Below are 18,547 nucleotides of genomic sequence, written 5' to 3'. Positions count from 1 at the left end.
GAAGAAGAGGTAGGCTAAGGAAACTCATACCCAAAAATAGCCTCCAATACCTTATATTTTTCAGATATTTCTCAAAGCTCTCTTTTTCTTACCAAATTGTACTCAGAAGCCAGCAAGAAATGTGACATCACATTTATTTATAACCAAAAGGTAATAATTCCTGCATAATTTCCCTTTAAAGACATATTACATTAAACAGGATAAGCCTTAAAAAAAAAAAAAAAAACGACTAGGTACATCTTAGGGAGATGATCTATTTTTTAAGAAAACTATCACTTTAAACTAATGGGTATCAAACTTGAGCTAACAGCAGTAATCATTTGGAAGGCTTGTTAAAACACCAAGTGCTGGGCCGTACCCCCAGTTTCTGATTCATTAGGTCTGGGGTGAGGCCAGAGAATTTACATTTCTAACAAGTTCCCAGGTCATACTGATGCTGCTGGTCCACAGGCCATACTTGAAGCACCAATGTCCTAGATAATTAAGGATCTTTGACAGGAAGAAGGGAAAAAATGCAAAGACTCTGACGGCAAATACATTTTCTCATTATTAGCATTCCAGTCTTTTAAGTTGAAGTTCAGAAATGTCATTTCATCCAAGCAGATCACTTGGCTTAATAGTTTCTCACTGTGTGGAAATATTCATAGAAAAGCTAGAGGTAACCTGAAAATGGAATTGTAGAGTGGGTCACTGAAGTAGAGCCAGAGCATGAGGTGAAGGTCACTTGGCTGCTCTTAGGGACTGGTGACATTATCATCTGTCCCTTGTGGGGACAAGCCTGTCAAGGTCAAAGAACACAGAACCACCTCCTTTGGACAACAGTTCCAGGTATGGTACCAGAATCTTGCTCTCTGAGTCCCATGTTAGAAAATTTATCATTCAGGGGCGCCTGGGTGGCTCAGTCGTTAAGCGTCTGCCTTTGGCTCGGGTCATGATCCCAGGGTCCTGGGATCGAGCCCCGCATCGGGCTCCCTGCTCGGCGGGAGGCCTGCTTCTCCCTCTCCCACTTCCCCTGCTTGTGTTCCCTCTTTCGCTGTGTCTCTGTCAAATAAATAAATAAAATCTTTAAAAAAAAAAAATTTATCATTCGTTTAGTCATTTATTTAATCATGTGATCCCTCTCTGTATCATATAGAATCTCCTGCCTGAGGAGACAGGCTCTTTTAGATTTGGGACAGTGGAAAAATAATGCAAGCCACATACGTACTGTTAAATTTAAGAAGTAAAACTAAGTTGGTGAAATTAATTTCAATAATATTTTATTTAATCCAGTACATGCAAAATATTATTTCAACATGTAGGCACTGTAAAAAAAATTGAGGTTTTTTTACATTCCTATACTAAGTCTTCAAAATCCAGTGTATATATTATAGCACATCTTCAGCTGGATGAACCACATTTCAGATGCTCGAGAGTCACATATGGCTAGTGGCTAACTCATTGGACAGAGCACTTCCAGATCATATTTTCTTGATAAGATCAAAGGCAAATCCAATTTATCAGCACCAACCACTTTATTAATTATTTTCCCCTGTGCCATCAAAAGCCATCAGAGTCCGAAGATTCTTCCCACTCTGGCTGCTCCTGAGAGTGGCTCTCTGTGCCACAGAATGATAATTGGCTTCAAATTATTATTTGGCTTCTCCCCTTCCATAGTAATGGCAATTTTAGCCGGACACGTGGCTACCCAGAGTAAATGCTACATTTTCCCTTGCAGCTATTTGAAGCCATGAAACTACTTTTTGGTCAATGAAATGTAAACATAAATTAACATAGATTCTTCCGGGAACTCACTTTAAGAATCAGTTGGCATCAGGTTCGGTTGTCGCCCGTTGGCTGCACAGCACCGCAATCGGCGGCCACCATTGCAGCTTACTTTCAGTTGCTTTTTAAAGACAGGGAAAGCTCACGGTGCAAATTGTTATTTCCAGTGCTGGGGCTGGAGGCCTGGCAGAATGGGTGCTGATGGAGCTACAGGGGGAGATCGAGGCTCGCTACAGCACTGGATTAGCTGGAAACCTCCTGGGAGACCTACATCACACCACTGAGGGAATCCCTGTGCTGATCGTGGGGCATCATATCCTGTATGGAAAAATCATCCATCTGGAGAAACTTTTGCCATTCTTGTCAAACACACTCCTGGGGAGCAGGACTGTGATGAGCTTGGCTGCAAGACTGGCACCCGGTACATGGTGATAGCACTCATCAAAAACAAGATCCTTTTCAAAACTTGCCCCAAGCCCATTATCACCAAAGTTCCCAAGAAAGTATGAAAGAACCCCGGATTTTCCCTAGAGAGCAGCCAACTCCTTAGACTCGTGCTCAGTTGCCACCTCGAGGACAGCTCAACGGTTCCCTGGGACCACAGGGGGGTCCTGTTTTGAACACAGGCCACCCACTGGGCATGAATTCTGATCCCTTCCTCATGGCAACTGGTTCTCTTGGTGGAAATCTGGCCCCATTTCCAAGGAACCCATCACCTTTTCCAACTTCATCAGGCTCATTGGCTTCAAATCCAGCACCTTTCCCTGCTGGTGCTCGTGACCCAGGCATGGCTTCTTTTCCAAGAGGAATGAACCCCACTAGCGCAGGTGCAGTTTCTTTCCCAAGGCCCGGTGGCCTTTTGGGCCCAGGCCCACATCCATCTCTAAACCCTAGGGCAGGGGTTCTTCCAGGTCCAGGGCCTCTGTCTAACCCAAGGTTAGGGGGTCTTCCAGGGCTGAGTCCTGTGTCCAACCCAAGGTCAGGTGGTCTCCTGGGAACGGGTCCTGACCCCAGAAGTGGCGGCCCTATGGGCCCTGAGTTTGGGCCCAACCTGAGAGCAGATGTCCTGTTGACTTCTGGGAATGGGCCTCCTAATCCTAGGCCCGTTGGCCTGGGACCAGGACCAAGTCCCAATCTGAGGTCAGGCTTCGTTGGTACAAACCCTACCCCGAGGTCAGGTATGTTTCCAGGCCCAGGCCTTGGGCCCAGCCCAAGAGCAGGTGGCCTGGGCCCAGTCCTTGGACCCAACCCAAGGCCCGGTGGCCTGGGCCCAGGTCCTAATGTGGACACCAGAGTGGGTGGCCTCCTGGGCACAGGATCTGGTCTTAAGAATGGCTGGACCTCAAGGCCTAGATCTTGCCCCCATTCTAAGAGCAGTAGGTCTTTTAGGAGCAAATTCAGCTGCTTTCTCACAGGCTTCTGGAAACATGGGCACAAGCCATCCTCTATGGCAAGAGTACCTGGCCCCATAGGCCCAAACTCGGGTCCTGGCTCTCGGGGAATTGGCCTTTTAGGGCCAAATCCATCCATGTCCAGGGCTCCTGGCCCCATAGGTCCTAATTCAGCTCATTTTTCAAGGTCAGCTGGGCCCATGGGGGTAAATGCTAATCCCTTTCCAAGGGGGACAGGTTCAGGGGGCCTGAATCCAGCTGCCTTCTCTCAGTCCTCTGGCACATTGGCTTCAAATCCATCTACCTTCCAGAGGTCTGCTGGCATCCAGGGCTCAAGTCCAGCAATTTTCCCAAGAACCTCTGGGCCACCAGGCCCCAACCCAACTAACTTCCCAAGGGCCAGTGGCTTGTAGGGTCCAAGTCCCGCTGCCTTCCCAAGGTCTACTGGCCCATTAGGCCCTGGTCAGGTTACTTTCCCCAGGTCAGCTCCTGGGCCCCTGGGCTCTTCTCCAGCACGCCCTGTGGGTATCAACCCAGCTCCTTTTGCAAGGCCATCTGGGACCCTGGGTCTAAACCCAGCTTCCTTTCCAAGGATGAATGGCCCTGTAAGCAAGAACTTTGGTCCCATTTCCTAGAGGGGGAGCCTCCCTGGCACAAACCCAGCTGCTTTCCCCAGACCAGGGGGTCCAATGGCTGCAATGTACCCAAATGGAATGTTACCCCCTTAAACACCGTTTTTTCTCCAGGACACTTTGGTTTTCAGGCACCATGGTTCTGGGCAGGAGTTGTGTTATAAGTAAGGGTAGATGCGGAGCTACAGTCTGAAGTGCATAGCTGGGGCTTAAGTTCAGATGAGCCATCTTTTCCCTCTGCTTTCTTGACTGAAGGTGAAATGTTATATTGGGAGATGGATAACGGCAGGTGGGAATGATCCTGACCTTGAGAGAAAGGATCTCCAGCCCTCCAGAAGCGTGCTGTGCTTTTATCCCACAGCTTTCTGCCCCTTGTTTCTTACTAGTTTCTTGAATTGTTCATGTGGACTTTTCCTCAAGGATACATTGGCCTGCAGGTCCCAATTCATATGTAGTCCCCTGCTCACCACTGGAGAATCAGCTCACTGCTCTCTAGAAATGTTGCATTGGTAAACAGACTGTGCTTCAGCAGCTCTGACCTGGGCAGCTTGGACCTGGTCATTCTCTACTGCCATACCTTTCCCTGGGGGCTTGAACACAGAACAGGGAGGTGGGCAACCACTTCAAGACCCACCAAATACAATTTCTGCTTGATTGACTGGGCCTGCAGCTTCCTTCTCCTGGGACTTTGAGGAGGCCAGAATCAAGGCTCCACAGCTCGTCTAACTCCCTCTCCACTAGTACTCCCAATCAAAGAACCTCAAAATTTAAACTGATGTGGATGGGAATTGGGGTGGGGGGTGGGGGGATAATGGGGAGCTATCACTGTGCTTTGTTCAGCCTGATGTGAAAGGATGGTTTGTGTTTTTCCTGCTTGTATCTTTTCTTACCGTTTCTTTAATAAATGGGATGGCGGGGGGGAAAGAATCAGTTGGCATCACCCTTTTATCATTTCAATTTCCTTCCTATTGGCTGGAATGAAAACAGCCATCATCTTGTACCATGAGGTGATCTTGAAAATGGAGATGACACAATAGACTAGGAACCCAGATCCTGGGGATTTTGTGGAGCAGAGCCTATGATCTGACTTTAAAATGAGAGAGAAATTAATTTGTACCATGGTTAAGCCAATGTTTTTCCAATTGTGTAAGCTGAACTTAACTCATTATAACCAACCCATTCATCCCTGGCTTATAAACAGGGTGGAGATCCCTTGGAAAGAAACATTAACAGATGTAGTGTGCATTTTTAGCACAAAACAAAACTAATAATAATAGCTACTAATTATTGAGCACTTACTTTAACAGGCCTTATGTTAAGTATTTACCTCCTTTAATAAAGCTCACAACAACCCCCATATATAAATCAGGAAATTTAAAAGAAGTTAAGTGACTTGTCTAAGATCACATTGCTAGAAAATGGGAACCAGAATTTGAACTCTTGTCTGGATGGCTCCATAAACCATGTTCTTTGCAGGGTGGATCCCCTTGGGTGAAGTCTAGGCTACACAGAGGGAGGGAGAATAGGGCACAACTCCAGTCCTACAAAGTCAGCAGAAGCTCTGAATTCAAACTCGAATTTACATCCTTATCCCAGCCAGGTTCAATCATTCAGGGAAAATGTGATGGCCAACTGTGTTCCTATCACTCTGTAAGGTATTCTAGGGGAATGAGGCCACATCACTTAAAGCCAGTTCCCTACAGTTCAACTCCCTTTTGAGGACTGTTGCACCTGTCCAGCTATTCTTTTTGTCCTCATTTTAGCACTCTAAGGATTTGAAAATTATTTTATCTAGGGTGAGACATCTGACTTATTGCATTTCTAATAGTGAATATACATCATTTTAGAATGATGGAATCGAGAGGGCCTTTGGGTGGCAGGAAGTGGGAGGAAACTTCTAAAAGAGCAATCTTGAGCCAGAAGTCAGAAGAATTTTCTTTGCATCAACTGTTTTCAGACTATGCAGAAGACAAAAGGTAAAGAGTGGAACGCCACAGAGAATCAGGGGAAGAATATATAACTCTCAAATTCAAATGCGTGTTGGTGGAAATGAGAGGAACAGCAGGCTCGAGTGAGTCAAGCACATCAGCTTTATCAAGAACTTCAATGAAGGGGACCGAACAAGAAAGATCAGTGGAGGAGTACAAAGTTTCCTGTCCACAGGAGGACACACAACACAACAACTGCCTAAAACCAGAAGAAGACACCCATGTCTCCACTACCCTGTAAACTACCACCATTCAACCTGCTTCGCCGAGACACTGTGTGGCCCTGGTGCTATCAGTTAAAGCTGAGCACCAGAGACAGAAACTAGAAGCACATAAGTGACTCTGACCCAAATCAGAAGAATATTCCTGTCACAGCCAAGAAGGCCAACATGCAGACAAGGTCGTAAAGAAAATCAAAAGTGGACAAGGGGAAAACATCTCTGGAAAAGTCCAAGATAAAGATGTGATCTGAGGGGACTGATCCTCTGGAGGTAGCTCCTGACCCTGAGGAGGGGGTGTCTGACCTGAAGAGTTACCACTCTTCTTGAGGAAGTTCATACCATTGTGGTAACAACTTTGGCCCAGAGGCTGTATTGGCCTCCTGGACCAGAATTGCAGCCGGGGCCAGGAAGATGGAGGCAGTGGAATCACCACAAGACACTTACAGTGTCCGGTGGTGTGTGGTCCATGGGAGAGGTCTCCCTGTGGACATGGATGGTTGGATTCACCTACAGTTTTATGTTAGAACAGCCTGGATTCCAGAAAAACAAGGGAAAATGAGTACATGCTTCTTGCTCCCTTCCTGCAATTTCCCAATATGGTATGCCCATGTGTTCAGAGGAACAATGTATTAATAAAAAGCCTCCAAAGAGATTAGAATACTAGGGGAAAGAGCACATTTGTGCTTGTAAGTGGGGGTAGAAAGGTTACTACAGTCAGCCACACTGACAGGCAAACTTCAGTCACCTCCACATACTCCATGTTTCCTGCTTACAGGGCTGGTAGACCAGTGGGTTGTAGACTGGTGGATTGCCCACAGACCCCCAAAGGTGCCTGCTTTGGTGTGGGATATGTGGGTTAGGATATAGAGACTCTTACGGGTTTTTTCCTTTGTTTGTTTTATTTTTTAAGTAGGCTCTATGCCCAGCATGGAGCCCAACACGGGGCTTGAACGCACAACCCTGAGATCAAGACCTGAGCTGGGATCAAGAGTCTGATGCTTAACCGACTGAGCCACCCAGGCACCCCATGGAGATGCTTATGTTTAAAAATGGAAAAACATTTCACAAGTTATCATTAATTCCAGTATAAACACCATTTATTAACAAAATGTTATGTCGTTTATTAAATGAAAACTTTGTAACTACCGAATGTCTACTCTCCTGAATAGAAATTACCATAATAGCATGTAAGTGAGAACGTCTTCAGCTGAGCATTGTGAAGGATTTGAGTAAAGAAGTAGCCAAAGTTTGTTTCCATGCTCCTTTTCCTCTTCAGAACACAAACTACCTTAGGAGTTGCTCCCTTCTGGTTGTAAGTGTAATGACTCCGAACTGTTGAGTATTGTAAGCCAAAGAATAAGCTGTTATTCTCTCTCTTGCCCTCCCCAAAACACATAATTCTTAATTTGGAAAATGTTGTTTTGTGTTTTTTCTTAGTAACCTGAGACATCTATGGTTTAGCTCCTGGCTAAAAGCACAGGCCACTTGGCCAGTATTATTTCCACTTGTAAGTTTTTTGTATATTTCTGCTGCTTAAAAAGATTTAAGACTGTTTCCCCATCAAATACATAATCTGTTGAATTTAAAATGTGTACATAACTCTTCAGCTGTTGTATTTAGACCATATTCATCACATGCAAATATGGTTAATGTTCTGAACTCAAAGTAGGATTAAAGCCAAAAAGCATGATTTTCTTTTACATGACTCATTTTTAATTTTTTGTGTACCTCCTAAATTTATAGTCCTGGAAGTCTTGGAAAAGATGGGATGTTTTTCACTGGTCTTGTGTTTTCATAGCAGTTTCCAGATTGTTTTATTATTTTGAGTAGAGGATTTCTGGGCCCCCACCCCCCATCAGATGAAGTTGTAAACTTAATGCACTACAAGGAGTAGTGGAGTTGGAAAGTTTGTAACCATTATGATATAGATTGGTTTGGGTACAAATCCTCAATAAACGTTAAAGATAAAAAGAAAAATCTTATTGAGGAGCAAGGTATTTCCATGGCCTCACCATGCTCTCTACAGATTGCTCATTAGCAGTCAGAATTATTCAGCATAATAAATAATACATGTACTTTATTCCCTTAAAAAATGATGGAATCAGGGGCACCTGGGTAGCACAGTCGGTTAAGCATCCAACTCTCAATTTTGGCTCAGGTCATGATCTCAGGGTCTTGAAATCAAGCCCCAAGTGGGGCTTCTGGCTCAGTGGGCAATCTGCTTGAGATTCTCTCTCTCACTGTCTCTCTGCGCTCTCTCTCAAATAAATAGATCTTTAAAAAAAAAACAAAAACAAGGCAGGGCGCCTGGGTGGCTCAGTTGGTTAAGCATCTGCCTTCGGCTCAGGTCATGATCCCAGGGTCCTGAGATCTAGTCCTGCATCGGGCTCTCTGCTCAGGAGGGAGTTACTTCTCCCTCTCACTCTCCCTGTGTTCTCTCTCTCTCTCTCTGAAGTAAATAAATAAAATCTTTTTTAAAAAGGCAGAATCATTTGGTGTCTTGGCTTGTGAGCACGTCACCAACAGAGATCTCTGGGAACTAGCCCAAATGTATACCCATTTTCAGCAGTGTCACAAAATAAAACTAACAGCAGCTGACAACAGTTGAGCAGTTCTTTAATAGACCTTATGTTAAGTACTTAACTCCTTTTAAGCTCTCAACAACCCAAATGAGTTTCCTGAGGGTAAAGGTTGTGTTGTCTTGGTCACTGTCAAACTACCATCTCGATTATCTCTTTACCTGGAATCTAGCAGGTCTGTGGTAACTTTTTGTTGAATGAATGATTGTCAGATACTTCCTAGTGCCCTTCCACGTTCTGTCAGCCTCACTGGTCTCTTGTTCCAGCCACTGCACAGACCAACACAACAGTGGCCTCTGAGTAATTTCACACACGCACAAAAGACATGCCTCCCCTGCACTCCATACTTCCTTCTTCTTGCCTTGGGGCTTCCCTTTGACCCAGAGGTCTGTGTGCCATGAAACCCCACCATGTATGTGCAACACGGAAGTGTGGGGGAGGCAGGAGTCAGTGAATGTATTCTTCCTGTTCTCTCCAGTGGACTATTTGGATACAGAATTTATTTGGCTCTTGGAGGACAGTCATAATGGTCCCTTGGGATCAAACAATTAGCAGCAACCAACTCAGTAACCTACCCTGCTATACCCTGTAACATTCCATCTTCCTCCCTTCCTGCCTCACTTTCTTTGTCTCTCCATCCTGCTCCCTGGGCTCACGATCCCTAGTAAAGAAATATCATGTACGTCCTTTATCTCAGGCCCTTCTTTCTGGAGAGCCCAGAATAAGACAAAGTAAGTGAATCTGCCTTTGAATACTTTGTCTAAAAACATTATCCAGATGAATTATTGTACACTGGGCCATCTTATTTTAATTACTAAATTCCAATCAAAGGGAATAAGGGATTGCTTTTTCCAGAATCATGTAACCCACCACCCTGGATACCAATGGTAGCTACTTATGTAAGCTGTGAGAGCACGGCCCCAAGGTGGTAGGGCCCCATTCTGACTCCTGTAACTCTTATTTCTCCCCAAGAAGCATGGCCTCTACAGGACTCCTTGAGGACAGGAGGATATAATATTGCTGTGTCAGGGTTCATCTCAGAATGCTTAAAACAGGGGCACCTGGGTGGCTCAGTCATTAAGCATCTGCCTTCAGCTCAGGTCATGATCCCAGGGTCCTGGGATCAAGCCCCGCATCGGGCTCCCTGCTTGGCAGGGAGCCTGCTTCTCTCTCTCCCACTTACCCTGCTTGTGTTCTCTCTTGCGCTGTCTCTCTCTGTCAAATAAATAAATAAAATCTTAAAAAAAAAAAAAGAATGCTTAAAACAAATGTTTACAGTAAATAGGGGCACAGGCATGCCTTCCAGCTATGTTTGGAAAATTCTACAAATCTCTGGAAGTTTATCAGTTCTACTAGAAAGTAGCAAACCTAAAAAAGGAACTGATAGAGGAAACAACTAGCAGTAATAATATAATAGATGTGATTTTTTTCTAATATCTATTGAATATTTACTTTGTGCCAGGCCAGGGTTTGTCACATTAGATCTTTACAAAAACCCTTTGATAATATTACTTTTAATTTACAGGTATCTGGAAGGTTTACATTTTATTAATTTATACCTAAGTTCTCACTGCTATAATGTAGATTCCAACCAACTTCCAGACTTCTTTTAGATGAGGGAGAAATAAATCTCTCTGTTGAAGCCAGTGTTGTGTTGATGATATCTGTTACATGTGGTTGAGATTAACTATAAATGTTATATTTACCTAATTACAAGGGTTTTTGATACTACTATTGATTCAAATCCCAGTCCAAAAACTAGGGAAATATACCCTAGTAGACATTCTAAAAAATTGTAGTCGTAAGATACTCTTTCCAGTGTGCATCAGAGAAAGGAAAATCAGTAATTATCTGATATAAGGAAAATATATCACAGAAAAAAATAAGTCCTACAAGATAGCTTCTCAGTGTTCCAAGGCCTTTTATAGACATAAGGACTATATTTTTTTCCCTGACCCCAAAATTGATACACAGGAAGTGATAAATATGAATGTAGCTACAGAGATTTTCAATAGGACTATAGGAAATAATTATATTTCATTCATTTATTCATTTAAAACCATTTATTAATGGGGTGCCTGGTGGCTCAGTCAGTTGAGCATCTGACTCTTGGTTTCAGCTCAGGTCATTATCTCGGGGTCATGAGATCAAACCCTGCATCAGGCTCTGCACTGAGCATGGAGCCTGCTTAAGAATCTCTCTCTCCTTCTCCCTCTGTCCCTCCTCACTTGCACTCATGCTCTCTCCCTCTCTCTCTTTCTCTTTTTCTCTCTCTCAAAAACAAACAGACATTTATGAAGCCCTGGGAAGCTACAGAAATGAAATGGTGAAACCTGCCCTCTAGGAGGCCAGGTGTATGAAAGAGGTGCACAAGGAGACAGCCCCTGTGCTCCAGCGTGGAGGTGCGGCAGCCCAGGGAGTCACAGAGGAGGTATCTGATCCAATGTTGAGGGAGGAGGAAAGGCTTCCTAGAGGAAGTGATGCCCAAGGGAGTCCTAAGAGTTGAGTAGGTATCCCAGGAAGATAAATCTGGATAAGGGTTAGCAAGAAAGGCAGGAAGACAGCCCCAGGCATGCCAGGAGAATGTGGAGCAGCGTGGTATGGTAGGAAACATGGGGAGGAGTGAGAAGAGATGAGGCCACTGCAGCATAAAGGAGTCACGCCATGAAGGCCTGGCACCACGGTGTCTAGATCATCTGGAAAGCTATACCGAGCACAGAATGCTTTTGAAAGAGAAGTACCTTTAGAACCCTTGTCATTTAGGGGCACCTGGGTGGCTCAGTCAGTTAAGCCTCCAACTCTTGGTTTCGGCTCAGGTCGTGATCTTGGCATCATGGGATGGAGCCCCGAGTGGGGCTCCAAACTCAGCATGGAGTCTGCTTGTCCCTCTTCCCCTGCTCCCCCGACCCACCCCTGCATGCACTCTCTCGCGTGCGCGCAAATAAATAAAATCTTTTTAAAAAATAAATAAATAAACTTCTAAAAAAAAAAGAACTGTTGTAGTTTAGAAAGATGCTTTGCTCTGGGTGAGCTCGCTGACCCTTCCTGCTCTAATACTATGAATCAAGAACTGGAGCGATTTTTTAAAATTGTAATTTGGTAGGAACCTACAAGTAACTCTTGTCCTCATTTGGGAAGGTAATATGGCTCACTAAATGTTCATGCTTCATTCGGTCCTCTGAGGACATGCCTGGTGGATATACCCAAGTCAGGAAAAGAAATGCATACCATTTGTTTAAGATATCAGTTCAAGCAGAAGCCAGGAGCATGGACTGGAGTTGAGAAAAGGTAAGGCTCAGGATTCGGACCTAGGGCTCAGTGATAATGTTATCAGCTAGATGGCTGCAGGGATTGAGGACCCAATAGGTGCCTATGCTCCCCCCCCCCCATCTCATGGTCCCACTGAGGGAATTTTCTTCATATTGGAACATTCTCTGCAGAGTCTAGGGGCTTTCTAGGGGACAGGCCCTGGGTTGGACGCCTGATGGCCCCTGGTATAATAAAGAAGCCCCTGCACCTTTCCCTACCACCCTCTGCATGCTTTGGCCAATGGTGGTGAGTCCCTCCTCAGCAATTCCATGCCTTCTTTTACACGGAAGGAGCAGGAAGCCAAATGCTGGGCAGGGACTGAGTCTGCTTTGTGCATAGTCATACAAACACATATGTTTACCATGTATTCTAAGCATTTTACAGATATGTTATCCTCAAAACAATGTTATAAGGGAAATACTATTATTATTCCCTTTTTACAGATGAGAAAAATTAAGAACAGAGAGGTTAAGTACTTGCCTAAGGTCACACAGCTGTAAGTATAAATTCTGCAAAAGTACAAACTTCCAATTATAAGATAAATAAAGAAGCCCCTGCACCTTTCCCTACCACCCTCTGCATGCTTTGGCCAGTGGTGGTGAGTCCCTCCTCAGCAATTCCATGCCTTCTTTTAGACGGTAAGGAGCAGGGGTTGTAATGTGTACATAATGATTACAGTTAACCCTCCTCTGTTAAAAGAAATTAGTATTTATTACATGAGTGCTAGCATTTCTGGTTCCTTTGAGACCCCACTCTTCTTCCAATTTGGGGTACTTGTAGGTTTTAGTTGTTAATTAGGAGACATTATTAACAGATAAGGATAAATTTGTTCATCTTCTGGATATAAATGGCAATCCAAACACTTGAAGAAGGGAGTGAGGCTTGAGGGGGAGAAAACCTGAAAACCCTACATTGCAGTCCCATTAATCTTCAAACCCAAACACCCCACCTCGGTTTATCTGAACAGGCCCCCAAATCTTGTTCCCCCCAGTCACTAAGGTCTCTGTTACATTAGCCAGCTTTCTGCTCTTCAGAAAAGCCAAGCATGCCGCTCCTCAAGGGCTGTGCACATGCTGCACATACTCTTCCCCCAGGTTTTCTCCTGGCTGAATAATTTCTCACCATTCAGGTCTCGGCCTAAGTGTCATTCCTTTTTGAGGCCTTCCTCAAGTATCCAGTCTACAGAACTACCCTCCAGCCCTTACTCCCATCCCATTAACCTGCTTTGTTTTCTTCAGAGCATTTGCCAATAACAGAAATAGTCCTTTTTGTTTGCTTGCTATTCCTTATTTCTTTCCTCTTCCCACTTTGGAATATAAAATCCTTGAGGTAGATCAGGGAGGTTGGCAGCATAAAGAAGGAGTGCAATGCATATTTGTCCAATGACAGATGATTCAACAAATTACAAATCTTTGCCAAGCACTGGCCAACACCAAGTCAAATGAGGAGGGGAACCTCAAATCTCCACGCACCCATCTCTCACTGCCTGAATCATGCAGGATAAAATGCCCAGGCCCCAGAGATCCTGCATTAAAGGCCCACTGATGACACTCCGTTACCCGCAGAGGTCCTTGCCAGTCTGAGAAATCAAATTGGGAGCTTTGGGCATGAGGCAGTTGTCTTTGAAATCAAACCAGGAGGAGCCTTAGCACCGAGGACTTGGGAAATCTGCGTGACTGCTAGTAAGCTTGCTGGGGGGAGAAAGTTGGTGCCGCCTCTAGATATCAAAAGGGAGGATTTCCTGTTGTTGTTCCAGTTTTATATACTGGGGTGTAGCATGAGATTTCACTTGGAAAAAAATGTTTCTTTGATTTAAAAAAAAAAAATTGTTGGAAACCATTTCCTTAGAGAATTTCTCCTCATTGTATACTAAGTATAAGTGCTAAAGGAAATTTTTTTAACTGAGGTCTTTCTCTCAATATTCACAGTAAAAGTTTTGAATATTGTCCTTCCTCGACAACTTCAAGGCCAAGCACCCCATCTGCAGGCCCAGGAGGCTGAACCCATTCACCCCTCTTCCCACCCTTCCCTCCTCACCAGGTCACGCTCGTTGCCTGCTCCAGGCAAAACATGTTAGGAACTTCGAGCACTCAAACGTGCCACCGGCCTATACCTGTACTTCATAGGAGAAAGGAGGAAGAGAAACCAGGGAAATAATTGCCCTAGAAGTAACTCAAGCGATGGGCATCCCACACCCAAAGTCTGCCAAGTGCCCACGCCTCCTATGGGTAAGGTAACGGCAGGCTTGCTAGCAGCTAATGAGGCACATCAGCATCTCAGAATTTTGGAAAAAGGCTGCTCACAGCCTTGGGAATGATTGGGAATGTTTAGCTGAAAACAGGCCTTCCTCTGACTTGCACTTCATGCCTTTAAGCTTCCAAGGTGCGACTTCACTGCTGCGGGGGGGAGAGCCACCCCCACACCTCTGCGTTGTGACTGCCACCCCACCGCGGCTAGGCAAAAGATAATAGAAGCACTGGAACCTGGCCAAGATTCGACAGAATGAAGAGCAGGCATCTAAACACGGGGCATTGGCTCCAGCATTTGAACTCTGTCTGCGGGGTCGGTTTCAAGGTTATAGTACACTCAGAATGACCTCCGAGGTCAGGGCACCCTGCCTGTAACCCAACTCCCACTTACTCAACTTCCATGCCCGTTTTATGCCACTCTTCCTACATACCAGCCTCTTGCTGGCGCAGCAACACAAAGGTGTGAGGTGACATTTGAATCCTGTGAGTATACAGGTGGAGAGTGCACACCACCCTCAAGTTGGATGGTGACAGTCGCCACTATATTTAGGGACAGAGATTAGCCCAGGCTTCAGTGGGTACTGCAAGTACTGGCACAGGAGCCCTTTGCATCGCGCCAGGAGCCTATTAGTAATGTAGAACTCGCTCCAGGCCAGCTGGCAACACAATCACTTTGAACTTCAGACGGGGAGAGAACAGCCTCTGATCATTAAAGAGCCACACCCTTGTGGTCAGCCAAAGGGTTGATGGAATCTAACAGCCTATGTGTCTGTGTCTTTTGCTGGGGGTCAGTCTCTAAATTGTCATCGTGGATGTCCAGCCACAGCCCTAGTCCTGAGGCCAGAGGTGTGCCACTGGGGGCGGGTGGGGACCTGTCCCTCAGACGGCAGGTTTTAAGTGGAGTATCCACCACTCAGAGGAGCAGGGCCAGCACCCCAGTTCACAAGAGGTGCTAACAGACGATGTGGCCCAGGTCTCCGTTCACAAACGGCCTCAAATTTCGAATTTTGAAATGATCTGCAAAAGAATTATATACACAGTCACCAAGATAACCCTGACAACGGTGAAGGGAAGTGACATTCAAGATAAAACTTTTTTTTTTTTTATTGTTAGTCACCATACAGCACATCATTAGTTTTTGATGTAGTGTTCCATGATTCATTGTTTGCATATAAATTAGCTGCTTCTTACCAGATGACACTGCTTGGAGTACATTAAAATAACGATAATGACAGACACTTATATAGGGTATACTGTTCTAAGAGTCCAGGGCCCCTTCTAAGACTTGTATTTAATCCTCACAAAAACCTGGGGTGCCTGGGTGGGTCAGTTGGTTAAGTGTCTGCCTTTGACTCAGATCATTATCCCAGGGTCCTGGGATCAAGCCCCACATCGGGCTCCCTGCTCAGCTCAGCCACTCCCCCTGCTTATGCTCTCTCTCTCTCTCTGTCAAATAAATAAGTAAAATCTTTTTTGAAAATCCTCACAAAAACTCTATGCCCATTTTATAGATTAGAAACTGAGGTACAGAAAGACCATATAATGTGCCCAAAATCACACAGCTCATAAGATCACTCAGCTAATCAAGTGTTGGGTTAGGATTTGAACTCAGGCTGTCTGGGCTCCACAGTCCCTGTACTTACCTACTATGAACTACTATGAAGTACTTACCTACTATTTTAAAAATAAATCCTCGGTACCAGCACAAATTACAATTTTACAGGTTAAAGTAGTCACCTGTTAGCATGGAAACACTTAGCATTTCACCATTTTTTAATATCCCAGGAGTCTCTAAAAATGGAAGACCCTCAGGCTCTCTAAAAGCCCTCAGGCCAATCTAGCAACAGCTGGTCTTCTTCACAAGGACTGCTCCTACTCTAGAGAACAATAATTCAAGTTTTGGATGAGGATGCGGAGACCCCATGAGTGGCCCTCCCTCTGTGCAGCAGAGTCATCCTTTGCTTGGTCATGTCCACTTCTCAACCCAAAGCTCTCAAACTAAGAATCAAGAGAGCTTCTCTATACCTGGTAACTGGCCTCCAAGGGCTTCCATTTTGTCCCAGCCTCTCCAACAGAGTGGAAGCATCGGGGGGCAGTGCCAGCCATCCAGCCAAGATGCTGAGAGGTCTAGCCCACTATGAGCGCTAACTGACCTACAAAAGGAAAAGGTAGTTCTTCAAAGCTGGCCATTAAGTTGTAATAGCTAATAGAGTCCTAGATATGTTAGAGGAAAACAGTGTGTACCATTCATATTTGATATATGGACAGTAAGATTTATTTACTCAAAACCCATCTACTGACCCTCCTTGAGAAGGCACTGTGCTGGGCACTATGGGAATGGAGATGATGGAGACATGAGAGCCCAGAACAGGGGCAGCAAACACACAGACAAATCACTCTATTACAGTGTAGTTGGCAGAGTAGATCATGGCAGGTCTGAGTGCTGTGAGACTACTTCGTTCTAGAGAGAGAATTTGTGGAACGCTCCTTAGGGTAGCTGACATTTGCAGGCAGCCTCTAAGGATGGGCAGACGTTGACTTAGCCAAGCAGAGAGCTGAGTAGATGATAAAGAGAATCCCCAAATGCCATCAGACCTATTACCATCTTTCCACCTTTGAGCACGCTTCCTGTTAAGCAGTTAATTTAATTAATATTTACTGAGCACCTATTATGTGACTATAATGCTTGATTATAATTTTTTTTGTTTTATTTTAAATTCAAGTTAGTTAACATATAGTGTATTATTAGTTTTAGGAGTAGAATTTAGTGATTCATCAGTTGCATATAACAGCCAGGGCTCATTATATCAAGTGCTCTTAATGCCCGTCACCCAGTTACCCCATCCCCCCACCCACCTCCCCTCCAGCAACCCTCAGTTTGTTTTCTATAGTTAAGAGTCTCTTATGGTTTGTCTCCCTCTCTGTTTTTTTTAAGATGTTATTTATTCATTTGAGAGAGAGAGAGAGAGAGAGAGAAAGCACAAGCAGAGGGAGGAGGGGCAGAGAGAGAGAGGGACAAGCAGGCTCCCTACTGAGCAGGGAGCCTGCCACAGGGCTCAATCCCAGGACCCTGAGATCATGACCCAAGCTGAAGGCAGACGCTTAACCGACTGAGCCATCCAGGTGCCCCTCCCTCTCTGTTTTTATCTTATTTTAATTTTCCTTCCCTTTCCCTATGTTCATCTCTTTTGTTTTTTAAATTCCACATATGAGTGAAATCATATGGTATTTGTCTTTCTCTGACTGACTTATTTTGCTTAGCATACCCTCTAGTTCCATCCACATCATTGCAAATGGCAAGATTTCATTCTTTTTGATGGCTGAGTAATATTCCTGCATGTGTGTGTGTGTGTGTGTGTGTGTGTGTGTGTGTGTGTGTATGCCACATCTTTATCCATTCTTCTGTCGATGGACATCTGGGCTCTTATTGTGGCTGTTGTGAACATTGCTGCTAGAAACGTTGGGGTGGATGTGCCCCTTCGAATCACTGTTTGTATCCTTTGGTTAAATAACTAATAGTGCAATTGCTGGGTCATAGGGTAATTCTATTTTTAACTTTTTGAGGAACCTCCACACTGTTTTCCAGAGTGACTGCACCAGCTTGCATTCCCACCAACAGTGTAAGAGGGTTCCCCTTCCTCTACATCCTTGCCAACATCTGTTGTTTCCTGACTTGTTAATTTTAGCCATTCTGACATGGTGTAAGGTGGTATCTCATTGTGGTTTTGATTTGTATTTCCCCAATGATGAGTGATGTTGAGCATCTTTTCATGTGTCTGTTGGCCATTTATATGTCTTCTTTTGAGAAATGTCTGTTCATGTCTTCTGCCCATTTCTTGACTGGATTTTTTGTTTTTAGGGTATTGAGTTTGGTAAGTTCTTTATAGATCTTGGATACTAGCCTTTATTTGATATGTCATTTGCAAATATCTTCCCCCATTCCATACATTCCTTTGCTGTGCAAAAGCTTTTTATCCTGATGAAATCCCAATGGTTCATTTTTGCTTTCATTTCCCTTGTCTTTGGAGACATGTCTAGCAAGAAGTTGCTGTGGCTGAGGTCGAAGAGGTTGCTGCCTGTGTTCTCCTCAAGGATTTTGATGGATTCATGTCTCACATCGAGGTCTTTCATCCATTTCGAGTCTATTTTTGTGTATGGTGTAAGGAAGTGGTCTAGTTTCATTCTTTTGCATGTGGCTGTCCGATTTTCCCAGCACCATTTGTTGAAGAGACTCTTTTTTCCATTGGATATTCTTTCTTGTTTTGTCAAAGATTAGTTGACCATAGAGTTTAGGGTCCATTTTTGGGTTCTCTATTCTGTTCCATTTATCTATGTGTCTGTTTTTGTGCCAGTACCATACTGTCTTGATGATTACAGCTTTGTAATACAGGTTGAAGTCCGGAATTGTGATGCC

General features: G+C 44.5%; 1 pseudogene; it reads left to right on the top strand.

Moving 5' to 3' along the window:
* The first annotated feature begins 1,820 nt into the window (after positions 1-1,820).
* LOC115936875 (decreased expression in renal and prostate cancer protein-like) lies at positions 1,821-4,483 on the top strand (annotated as a pseudogene).
* The last annotated feature ends 14,064 nt before the right edge of the window (positions 4,484-18,547 follow it).

Source organism: Leptonychotes weddellii, chromosome 6 (assembly GCF_054177405.1).
Source record: "Leptonychotes weddellii isolate Sample4059 chromosome 6, ASM5417740v2, whole genome shotgun sequence".
Classification (NCBI taxonomy): domain Eukaryota; kingdom Metazoa; phylum Chordata; class Mammalia; order Carnivora; family Phocidae; genus Leptonychotes; species Leptonychotes weddellii.
Note: the sequence above shows the minus strand (reverse complement) of the source record. Positions and strands in the feature narration are given on the sequence as shown.